At 42.9% G+C, this 12142-nt stretch overlaps 1 protein-coding gene across 1 annotated transcript in view; it reads right to left on the minus strand.

Moving 5' to 3' along the window:
* Positions 1–5846: 5846 nt before the first annotated feature.
* The window catches only part of TFAP2B (transcription factor AP-2 beta), a 77396-nt gene continuing 71100 nt past the window's right edge, over positions 5847–12142 (minus strand). The window contains exon 11 of the mRNA XM_075126355.1: positions 5847–5865. The gene's annotated coding sequence lies outside the window, so the exon portion shown is untranslated. The remainder of the gene's footprint in view (positions 5866–12142) is intronic.

A 12142-nucleotide genomic window follows, 5' to 3' on the forward strand; every position in this document is an offset into this window, starting at 1 on the left:
CCTAGGAAGGAAACTGTGCTGTAATACAATGCAGAAAGATATAGCTGTTGCCTTTATTTGACAACATTGCTGGTCCCTAAGCACTCATCCACCAGCCTTATAGAAGGAAATGTAGTTACTGAGATCAAGAGTCAACACTGGCTTCAGCCAGGGCAGTTCCACTGAAGTCAACAGAATTGTACCCATTTACTTTCATGGGGAATTTGGCCCTAAGACATTTTTAAAGGAATAAAAGGCTAGGTGTCCTCAGGGGTGAAAGTAACATTGAACGCTTGCCAGTATGGGGGCCAGCCCCAGCGCCCAGAAGGGGCGGGGCCTCAGGTGGAAGGGGCGGGGCTGGGGGGTCAGCGTCCCCCAGCCAGCCCATACGCTCTGCCTGGCCTGCGCTGCCCAGGGCTCCAGTGGCAATTTAAAGGGCCCGGGGCTCCAGCTGCTGCTGCAGTAGCAGCACCGGCGGCCAGAGACTTGGGCCCTTTTAAATCACCGGCCCCGGGGCATCTGCTCCTTTTGCCCCCAGGTAAATGAGTCGTGAATGCATGTGGGGAATAAATACTGTAAGGTGAAGATGCATAAATACCCCCAACTCCCAGTGAAGTCTTCAGGCTTCATGGGTATAAATGAGGGTCTAAACTGGCCCATAGAAGCCAAGCAAGTTAGGATTTCCATTCCACCTTAAGTCACTCCATCGTGCTATGGCTAGGCACTGTGCAAACACAGAATACAAAAAATAATGAGGCATCCTTGTGGCACGTTAGAGACTAACAAATTTATTTGGGCATAAGCTTCCATGGGTTAGAACCCACTTCATCAGATGCATGGAGTGAAAATACAGGAGCAGGTATAAATACATGAAAGGATGGGGGTGGCTTTACCAAGTGTGAGGTCAGTCTAATGAGATAAATCAATTAACAGCAGGATGCCAAGGGAGGAAAAATAACTTTTGAAGTGATAAGAGAGTGGCCCATTACAGAGAGTTGACAAGAAGGTGTGAGTAACAGTAGGGAGAAATTGGAATTGGCGAAATTAAGTTTAGGTTTTGTAATGACCCAGCCACCCCCAGTCTCTATTCAGGCCTAACATGATGGTATCCAGTTTGCAAATTAATTCCAGTTCTGCAGCTTCACACTGGAGTCTGTTTTTGAAATTTTTTTGTTGAATAATTGCCACTTTTAGATCTATTATTGAGTGACCAGAAAGATTGAAGTGTTCTCTGACTGGTTTTTGAATGTTATGATTCCTGATATCAGATTTGTGTCCATTTATTCTTTTGCGTTGAGACTGTCCAGTTTGGCCAATGTACATGGCAGAGGGGCATTGCTGGCACATGATGGCATATATCACATTGGTAGATGTGCAGGTGAATGAGCCCTTGATGTGTGGCTGATATGGTTAGGTCCTATGATGGTGTCCCTTGAACCCATGAAAGCTTATGCTCAAAATTTGTTAGTCTCTAAGGTGCCACAAGGGCTCCTCGTTATTTTTGCTGATACAGACTAACACGGCTACACTCTGAAACCTGTCAACAGAATAGAAACACAATCCCTGCGCCATAGGGCTGTTGAATTTTTTTAAAAGGTAGCTTGACCTAGAAACTCCATGTGTGTTTTAATTTCTTGGTCTTGTTGAGTCCTAATGCCTTTTGCTAGTCTGGGAGGATGTGCAGGAAGAATTATTTAATCATTAAAGGTGATTCCCACCTACATAGCGATTTCTCTGACAGGAGGGTTTGTAAGTCCCAGTTAGCCCAGTTGCAGAGGACCATGGTGTAGGGAAATGCAAGCAGGAGAACACATGGAGGAGATATGGAAAGGCCCTGTCCGGGGCAAGACAGCCACTAATGGGGAGCGGTGTGGATAAAGCTAAAGGGGGCACAGAGTGGAGGAAGTCTCAACACAAGAAGTGGGGGGGCATTTAGCAAACAAGGGAGGCTTCTCCAAATAAATTTCCAAACTCCAGTACCCCATGGTCACCTCTTTCCCACAGAAGTAATAATACCCACCTCTAAACATACACATGCTGCTTGTGCATTTTTCATTAGTAGAGCTCACCATGCCTTACAAAAGTCAGTGTCATTATCACCATTTTATAGATGGGGAAACTGAGGCAATGAGAGGTGAAATGACTTGCTCAAGCTCACCGAACAAGCCAATAGCAAAGCAGGGATGAGAACCCACGTTTTCTGTGGGGGGTAATCCTGTGTGCAACTCACTAGGCCTTACTGTTTTTCCTTGTTCAGCTGGCAGTGTCAGTTAACTGTGTCAATACTTCTGACATGAGTTAGTGCTGGATTAGGTGCTTACTTTTTTTTTTTTTTTGCACTGTTAAATATGTTTATCCCAAAGAGGAACACATTTCAATAGAGGATGAAGTGATCCATAGGTACCATCCCTCAGAATTAAGGTGGTTAGACAGAGGTAAGATGTCATTCTATTTTTAAATTCTTTCTGAAGACACCCAAATGCTCTGTGTAAGAATGACATTTTAAAAATCATCACCATCGAAAAGTGCATTAAATGTGTAACACAGTGCTCAATCCTGCAAATATTTAGTCAATAGCAAATTATATCAGGTTGATTAAAATGTTTTGTTTGTCCTGAACAAAATAATTCATTTCATTTTAAAGCTTTTTAAAACTCTTTCTTAAGAAAACTGCAGTAAATTTCAGAACGGAAAATGTCATTTTTGAATTGAAAAATCAAAATGCTTTGTCTCCATTTTCTTTTGAAATTTTGTTTTAGGTTGTTTTTTTTCCTCCCTATTAAAACAATTCAGTGAAATTGATCCAAATCTGCAGTTTTCAGTTAAATATTTTTGGATACAATTTTTGCCCAGCTCTAGTCAATAGAACTATTCAAGTGGGTAAGGATTATACACGTGAGGTTGCTGTCCACTCTCTTGTGTTTCCTTAACAGGTGAGAGCTTGTGTGTATTTGAGGATTTCTTTTTTGTTGTGGGTTTGTTTGTTTTTGTTTTTTTCAAACCAGCTCAGCCTGCCTCTTTCTCTACTCACAAAGGGGTTAATTCCCTCACTGATAATTTTGCTGTCTAAGTCAGAGCCTTCATTACAAATAGCATCCTTACAAGAAGATGTTTCATTTTTTAACTGGAGCATATCTAATGATCCAGGGGAAAGCCCTGGCTGATAACATTTGACCCAGCCTCAGATAAGAACAGTAAGGTGGCACCAGCCTCTTCCTATTTAGTCATAAGCCGAGGAACTGCACCAGTATACAAGTGACATGCATATCCCATGCATCAAAGTAGCAGCTCAATCTGTACTGCAATAACATTCTTTCACGTCTCAGCATGGGTGCTAGCCCTAAGCTGCAGTTCCAGTAATTGACATAGTTGCCCAATGCTAGAAAACAAACTCGGAAACTATTCTCATTAGACGTCTCCCTGGTTTGCTACTCTGTTATTGTAAAACCCAAACGCTGAGCTTCTTACCAGCGTGGTTCTGTTTTTAATTAGTTCTGATGGCACTGGGCTACGCGCCAAGGGAAAAAATGAACTTCCTGTGATTGAGGCTTGTTGCTCAGTATGTTGCTTCCTCTGTGTAGAGATTGTTTTTGCAACATTTTTCGGAAAAGGGGCTACTGACAGAAATAATATACGTTTTTACTGCTTTTGATTTTTTTTCTCCCTTTCACGCTTATAAAAGGCAGCTCCAAGTCAGGGATCCTAATGTTACAATGCCATTATTTTGCTTTTGTGTGACTCTGCTGATTAAAGACATCCTGGAAGAGTAATTTTTTTAATAGAATAAACACAGGCTCCTGTTAAAAAAAATTAATACCGTTGACTTTGTAGTGTTTTAAGTAAATTAATTTGGATTTTTCTTTTTAAAGTGTAAGTTGCCTCAGCATGGTTAGGGGTTGTAGTAAAAAGGGACATGAACACGTTCCCACCATGGAGAGTTCAAAGCTGCATGGGTGATCTGGGGATAAGGGACTCGATGTCTTAGTACAATCCTTTTTTTTCATTGGGATTTTTTTTTTAAGTAGACACACTGCATGTTCACTGTTGTGGTACCAGATCCAAAGCTTGAAAAGTCTAGAAATGACCAGTCCCCTCTCGTCAAATGTAATGGTGATGTGCTTGTTCAATATTGTTTCAACAGAGTCCTGGACCTTCTCAAAGTAAATAAAGACTCTTATTATGACCAGAAGATGGATCTCTGCTCTGTCAAAAAATAGAGAGACAAGCTGGGTGAGGTAATATCTTTTATTGGACCAACCTCTGTTGATGAGAGAGACAAGCTTTCGAGACACACAGAGCTCTTCTTCAAGTCTGGCAAAGGAAGCCCCAGCGTCACAGCAAAATGCAAGGTGGAACAGATTGTTTAGCACAAGTAGTTAGCACATATTGTAAGGGACCATTCAAGGTAGAGTAGCCTGTTAACACCTTGTCTTTTATCATTTCCTGTATAAATTCATTCAAGAGGGTAGTGATTATCTGGTTTCACTCACATAATTGTTATTAGGGCATTTATTGCACTGGATGAGGTATACCACAGGTTGGGATAGGCATGTGTAGGATTCTACAGTTGGTATGGGTACTTCCACCTTTTCATGTTCTCTGTATGTATAAATATCTTCTTACTATATGTTCCATTCTATGCATCCGATGAAGTGGGCTGTAGCCCACGGAAGCTTATGCTCAAATAAATTTGGTAGTCTCTAAGGTGCCACAAGTACTCCGGATCTTGAAAGGTGTGTTGTGGGAGGAGTTAATCATTGTAGCAGGAGATGTGTCTGCAGGTTTTGTATGTGTTGTTCTGGTAGGGCCTTGTGCAGCTTTGAGTTGATGTGTCCTGCTCTGCTTTGGATGATGAGGTTGGGGGGTTATTTAAAAGCCAGAAATGGGGATTCAGGAAAGATTTCTTTCAGCATGGGGTCCATATAGAATATGGGTTGCAGTTTTTGAAGATGCCTCATATGGGTTCCAGTGTAGGGTTGTAGGTGACAACTAGGAGTGTGTGGTTGGAGCGGGGTTTATTTCTGTATTGAAGCAGGTTCACTCCAGGTATTTGGGTGACCCATTCCATGATGTGATCTACTTCCCTTGATTATGAAGGTGGTTTTAAGTGTTAGGTATTAAGGTGTATGTTCTGGAGTTTCTCCTTGGAGCATATTCTATGGTATCTGAATGCCTAGCTGTAGATAACAGATGATGTGGTGTGTTTGGGGTGGCTACTATATCTATGAAAGTCGTTGTGGGTTTCTTGTATATGGTTGTTTGTAGGGTTCCATTGTTGAAGCTGATTGTGGTGTCCAGAAAGTTGATGTTAGTGTGGGAGTGTTCCAAAGAGAATTTAATGGCCAAGTCAAAAAATAGTCATTCAACCACAGTTTTGCTATTATTACTCATAGGAGCCTATATGAGGAACTGAACTGCTGTAGACCTCTGAAGATCAGAATGAGCTTCCGTGGCTAGCTGGGAGTATGTAACATGCTAGACAAGAATCTCTTTCTCCTTCTGTAGTGGCAGGACCATATAAAGAGGTTTATGAGCAGCTATTGCTTGTAGCTACTGAAGTTGGTCCTTTAATTCAAGCAATTGAGGTGTGTGGCTTTTGCTTCAGAAACCAGGGCTTCCGTCCCTGCAGATGTCCCATCCCAGGGGCATTGTTGAATTATTGCCGTCCTATAGGCCAGTGACCTACTCGGAGGGAGTAGGCTACATCTGATTTCAAATGAGTTCACCTTCCAGGATACTAGCCAGAATAGCAGTTGGTTCCCTAGCACCTCATTTTGGGGAGATGAACTGGCCAGTGCCTAGAAATTTCTCTGAATAAATGTATAGGCACTGAAGTCTTTATTTCCCATAGAAATTTCAGCACATAATCTTCATCCTCTGACGACTCTACAGGGAGAAAGAAAGAAAGAAAGAATTGATTAAAGGAACCAAATACATATAGTAATTGCAAAGTTCTTGGCTCAGGCTTGTAGCAGTGATGGAATAAACTGCTGGCTTAATAAGTCTCTGGTTGCTTCCAAATCATTGGAAGGACCTAAGTCCCTTGGTTAGAATGGTCCCATAAGTATAAATTCATAGTCATTGGTCCCGGACAAGTGGAAAAAGGCAAATATAGTGCCCATCTTTTAAAAAGGGAAGAAGGAGAATCTGGGGAACTACAGCCTCACTTCAGTTCCTGGAAAAATCATGGAGCAGGTCTTCAAGGAATCCGTTTTTGAAGCTCTTGGAGGAGAGGAAGGTCATCAGGAACAGTCAACATGGATTCACCAAGGGCAAGTCATGCCTGGCTAATCTAATTGCCGTCCATGATGAGATAACTGGCTCTGTGGATATGGGGAAAGCGGTGGATGTGATATACCTTGACTTTAGCAAAGCTTTTGATACAATCTCCCACAGTATTCTTGCCAGCAAGCTAAAGAAGTATGGATTGGATGAATGAACTATAAGGTGGATAGAAAGCTGGCTAGGTCGGTGGGCTCAATGGGTAGACATAAAGGGCGGGCATCAATGGGCATCAACGGCTCAATGTCTAGTTGGCAGCTGGTATCAAGCGGAGTGCCCCAGGTGTCGGTCCTGGGGCTGGTTTTGTTCAACACCTTAATTAATGATCTGGAGGATGGGATGGATTGCACCCTCAGCAACTTCGTGGATGACACTAAACTAGGGGGAGAGGTATATATGCTGGAGGGTAGGGATAGGGTCCAGAGTGACCTAGACAAATTGGAGGACTGGTCTAAAAGAAATCTGATGAGGTTCAATAAGGACAAGAATCCCATGCACCACTACATCCTGGGGACCGACTGGCTAAGCGGCAGTTCTGCAGAAAAGGACCTGAGGATTACAGTGGATGAGAAGCTGGATATAAGTCAACAGTGTGCCCTTGTTGCCAAGAAGGGAAACGGCATATTGGGATGCAATAGTAGGAGCATTGCAGCAGATCGAGGGAAGTGATTATTCCCCTCTATTCGGCACTGGTGAGGCCACATTTGGAGTACTGTGTCTCGTTTTGGGCCCCCCACTACAGAAAGGATGTGGACAAATTGGAGAGAGTCCAGTGGAGGGCAATGAAAATGATTAGGGAGCTGGAGCACGTGACTTATGAGGAGTCTGAGAGAACTGGGCTTATTTAGTCTGCAGAAGAGGAGAGTGAGGGGGGATTTGATAGCAACCTTGAACTACCTGAAGGGGGGTTCCAAAGAGGATGGAGCGAGGCTGTTCTCAATGGTGGCAGATGACAGAACAAGGAGCAATGGTCTCAAGTTGCAGTGTGGGAGGTCTAGCTTGGATATTAGGAAACACTATTTCACTGGGCAGGTGGTGAAGCACTGGAACGGGTTACCTAGGGAGGTGATGAAATCTCCATCCTTAGAGGTTTTTAAGGCCTGGCTTGACAAAACCCTGGCTGGGATGATTTAGTTGGGGTTGGGGTTGGTCCTGTTTTGAGCAGTGGGTTGGACTAGATGACCTTCTGAGGTCTCTTCCAACCCTAATCGTCTATGATTCCAGAGGTTTGAGCAATAGAGAGGCAAATGGAGGTGTTTCCAGGGCCTTTTATAGTTTCTGCCATGTGGAGGGAATCCCATTGTTCTTACTGTAGAAAATTACAGCAACAGCAAGATGGAGTTTGGAGTCACGTGGGCAAGTCACATGTCCATGCATTTTGCCTAGTCACCCCAAGAAATTCCATTAAGTGTAGATGGACATCTCCCACAGTCCATTGTAAGTTAAATGTTCATTTGATGGGCCACTCAATTTGAATAGTCCCTCCAAGATGTGCTAGCTAGCTACCTTGTGGGTGTTACCCCAGGAGCAAACATTTGAAATCCAAGTATAGAGCCAATACTTATAACTTCAAATACAAAAATGATACATGCATGGAGCTGGCATAATTATAACCAGCAAATCATAATCTTTTCATAGGTACCTCACTTGACAACCTTTGTACAAGATTTGCTGCAAATATATAACAGTGGTTGCAGCAATGATCTATATGTTCCTATTTTAATCAGATAATGCCACAGGGTGCTTCCTTTGATTGTACATATTGCTCAAAGATAAATACACCAGAGTCTTCGGTATCATTTTCCCTTTGGGACACTATTTCATTGAGTGTGTATATATAACATATGCAAGAGAATATTATATATATATATATATATATATATATATATATATATATATATATATATATATTTGTCAGGAAATCATATTAAAAACTGAGGCCCTCCATTTCTCCACAGTACAGGCATAAGGTGTGCACACTTCTCCTTGCAACTCCTCCACTGTCCTGTCTATGGGCCTCAAAACTGAGCTTCAGGGTCCACATCTAGGAAAGAGAGGGTAATTCAGACTCTCTGAATCCTTGGCCTGTCTGCTGAGAATACCCACAAGGGTGGCAATTAGTACAGGTTGGGATAACGGGGTTTTGTGGCTTGGAAATTATTTATATATCTACAGAGCAAAGAAAAAAACCATGGTTGGCTTGTGCCAGCCAACTCGGGCTCGCGGGGCTCGGGGGCTGCAGGGCTCTGTCATTGCTGTGTAGACTTGCGGACTTGGGTTCAAGCCCAGGCTCTAGGACCTTGCAGGTCCTCCATCCCAAGCCTGGAAGTCTACACAGCAATGAAACAGCCCCACAGCCCAATCCCCATGAGCCTGAGTCAGCTGGCATGGGATAGCTGGAAGTTTTTCTTTGCTGTGTAGACATACCTTATAAGACTGGGAGGTCCAATTCATTTAACATAGGCCACTAAACAGATGTTAAATGTTGATAACTCGTGATAGGAGATAATGTGTTAGTACTGGATCAATCTTGAGGGTAATAACGCTACCATAGGCACCTTTTGATTTTTTATGTGATATAAAATTGAGATCCTGACTATCTGAGGCCATTAAAGATCTGGCAATTGCTTTGGTAACAGTAGAAGTGTTAACTGTTTTCCTGGCCAGTTTCCGTTCTGGATAATTATGTTCTGACCCTCTGAAGACCCATGACGTTTTGATTAGAAACAATATTTTCCTTAACTGTTGGTCTGTGAGGTGCTAAGCCTTTTAATTTCCCAATGATTTTAAAGTCAATGGGAGTGGGAGGTGTTCAGTGTGTTTCTGGGATGGGCCCTCCGCCTACTTTGTAGCATTGCTTTGTGCTGTTGATGAGCTGCTGGGTTCCAAAACAAGTGTGGCTCCATTTTAGATTATGATGATGATGATGATTGTCTTCACCTTATTTCTTTTTTCAAGGAGAATAGGAAGTTTCAAAATAACTGAACAATTTTGACTATTTAAATATTCAAAACCTGTATCCTTCTTCCATTTTCCCCTCACTGGCCCAGTCTTCCACCTTCCCTTCTCTCAAGTCCCTCCTCACCATGGCCTTCTTTCAAAAGGCCTATATGCCCACATTTTCAGAACCATGCAAAAAGATCTCCATGTCTTGGAATAACTGTTTATGTTGGGATTTGAGGCACCTAACTCCCATGGGCATTTAATTCCCTTAGGTTCATTTGAAAACCCCCGCTTTAAAAAGCACATAAATACATAGTGCCAAATTTTTGTAACCTTACTTGTATCAAATAAGACTCTACTCTGCAAGCAGTTCCATAACCTCAACAGGACTGTTTTGATCAGCAACGTGCTTCCTGACTTGAACAAGGGTATAAAAATCTGGCCCTAAGAAACATGTCTATTCATATTTAGTTAGTATATATATTTTAGGACACAGTGGGCCACATTCTTCAGTGTTGTGACCCCACTAAAGCCAATGGAGTTACACCAGGGATTAATTTGGCCCTATATTTTTATGTACAGCATGTGTATCAATCCCTGAACATAATTACAGTTGATGTCAATCTTTTAAGTTAATTACTAGTTAGGCCCCTTACAAAGACAGCCTTTGCCTAGGCCACTTTTAGGAGGCTGTTATCCATCCAGTGTGGAGAGATTTATGCTCTTACCATCCATTAGCATTAATAGGAGTGGTCCATATAAATCACTCAGCACCAATAAGGGAAGATAAAGCCCCTCTATGTTTAGAGTAAGAACAGCTTTGGAAAATCAATTTTTGGACCAAAAAAAAAAAAGGGGGAGGGAGGCAGGGAATGAACGTGATTAAATGTACTCAATGCTTTTTTTGCCTCTGTTTTCACTAACAAGGTCAGCTCCCAGACTGCTACGCTGGGCATCACAAAATGGGGAAGAGATGGCCAGCCCTCTGTGGAGATAGAGGTGGTTAGGGACTTTTTAGAAAAGCTGGACGTGCACAAGTCCATGGGGCCGGACGAGTTGCATCCGAGAGTGCTGAAGGAACTGGCGGCTGTGATTGCAGAGCCATTGGCCATTATCTTTGAAAACTCGTGGCGAACCGGGGAAGTCCCGGATGACTGGAAAAAGGCTAATGTAGTGCCAATCTTTAAAAAAGGGAAGAAGGAGGATCCTGGGAACTACAGGCCAGTGAGCCTCACTTCAGTCCCTGGAAAAATCATGGAGCAGGTCCTCAAAGAATCAATCCTGAAGCACTTGCATGAGAGGAAAGTGATCAGGAACAGCCAGCATGGATTCACCAAGGGAAGGTCATGCCTGACTAATCTAATCGCCTTCTATGATGAGATTACTGGTTCTGTGGATGAAGGGAAAGCAGTGGATGTATTGTTTCTTGACTTTAGCAAAGCTTTTGACACGGTCTCCCACAGTATTCTTGTCAGCAAGTTAAGGAAGTATGGGCTGGATGAATGCACTACAAGGTGGGTAGAAAGCTGGCTAGATTGTCGGGCTCAACGGGTAGTGATCAATGGCTCCATGTCTAGTTGGCAGCCAGTATCAAGTGGTGTGCCCCAAGGGTCGGTCCTGGGGCCGGTTTTGTTCAATATCTTCATAAATGATCTGGAGGATGGTGTGGATTGCACTCTCAGCAAATTTGCGGATGATACTAAACTGGGAGGAGTGGTAGATACGCTGGAGGGGAGGGATAGGATACAGAGGGACCTAGACAAATTGGAGGATTGGGCCAAAAGAAATCTGATGAGGTTCAATAAGGATAAGTGCAGGGTCCTGCACTTAGGACGGAAGAACCCAATGCACAGCTACAGACTAGGGACCGAATGGCTAGGCAGCAGTTCTGCGGAAAAGGACCTAGGGGTGACAGTGGACGAGAAGCTGGATATGAGTCAGCAGTGTGCCCTTGTTGCCAAGAAGGCCAATGGCATTTTGGGATGTATAAGTAGGGGCATAGCGAGCAGATCGAGGGACGTGATCGTTCCCCTCTATTCGACATTGGTGAGGCCTCATCTGGAGTACTGTGTCCAGTTTTGGGCCCCACACTTCAAGAAGGATGTGGATAAATTGGAGAGAGTCCAGCGAAGGGCAACAAAAATGATTAGGGGTCTGGAACATATGAGTTATGAGGAGAGGCTGAGGGAGCTGGGATTGTTTAGCCTGCAGAAGAGAAGAATGAGGGGGGATTTGATAGCTGTTTTCAACTACCTGAAAGGGGGTTCCAAAGAGGATGGCTCTAGACTGTTCTCAATGGTATCAGATGACAGAACGAGGAGTAATGGTCTCAAGTTACAGTGGGGGAGGTTTAGATTGGATATTAGGAAAAACTTTTTCACTATGAGGGTGGTGAAACACTGGAATGCGTTACCTAGGGAGGTGGTAGAATCTCCTTCCTTAGAGGTTTTTAAGGTCAGGCTTGACAAAGCCCTGGCTGGGATGATTTAACTGGGAATTGGTCCTGCTTTGAGCAGGGGGTTGGACTAGATGACCTTCTGGGGTCCCTTCCAACCCTTATATTCTATGATTCTATGATTCTATGAAATCTGTTATAACTCTGTGGTATGTAATAACACAGTCCGTATCATGACTGCTTCAATGTGCGGTAAACATTTTTTTTTACAAAATTTATTATTACTTTTATAATAAACACAGCAGTAAAGCATTAAGATGGATAAGTAAATAAAATGTGAAGGGAAAATACTTTAAAACAGCATACACTAATGTTAAGTATGGTTACAGAATCAAGTATAGTAGAAAAGCAGAGGCCAAATTCTCCTTCCATTTATGCAGGTGTAAATCTGGAGTATTCCAGAGAAGTTACGAATGGAGTTACATTGGATTTACTCTGGTGTAAAATAACAAAATTTGATCCACAATGTTTCATTTATATGAT

The sequence above is a fragment of the Caretta caretta genome, chromosome 3 (genome assembly GCF_965140235.1).
Source record: "Caretta caretta isolate rCarCar2 chromosome 3, rCarCar1.hap1, whole genome shotgun sequence".
NCBI classification, from domain to species: Eukaryota; Metazoa; Chordata; order Testudines; family Cheloniidae; genus Caretta; species Caretta caretta.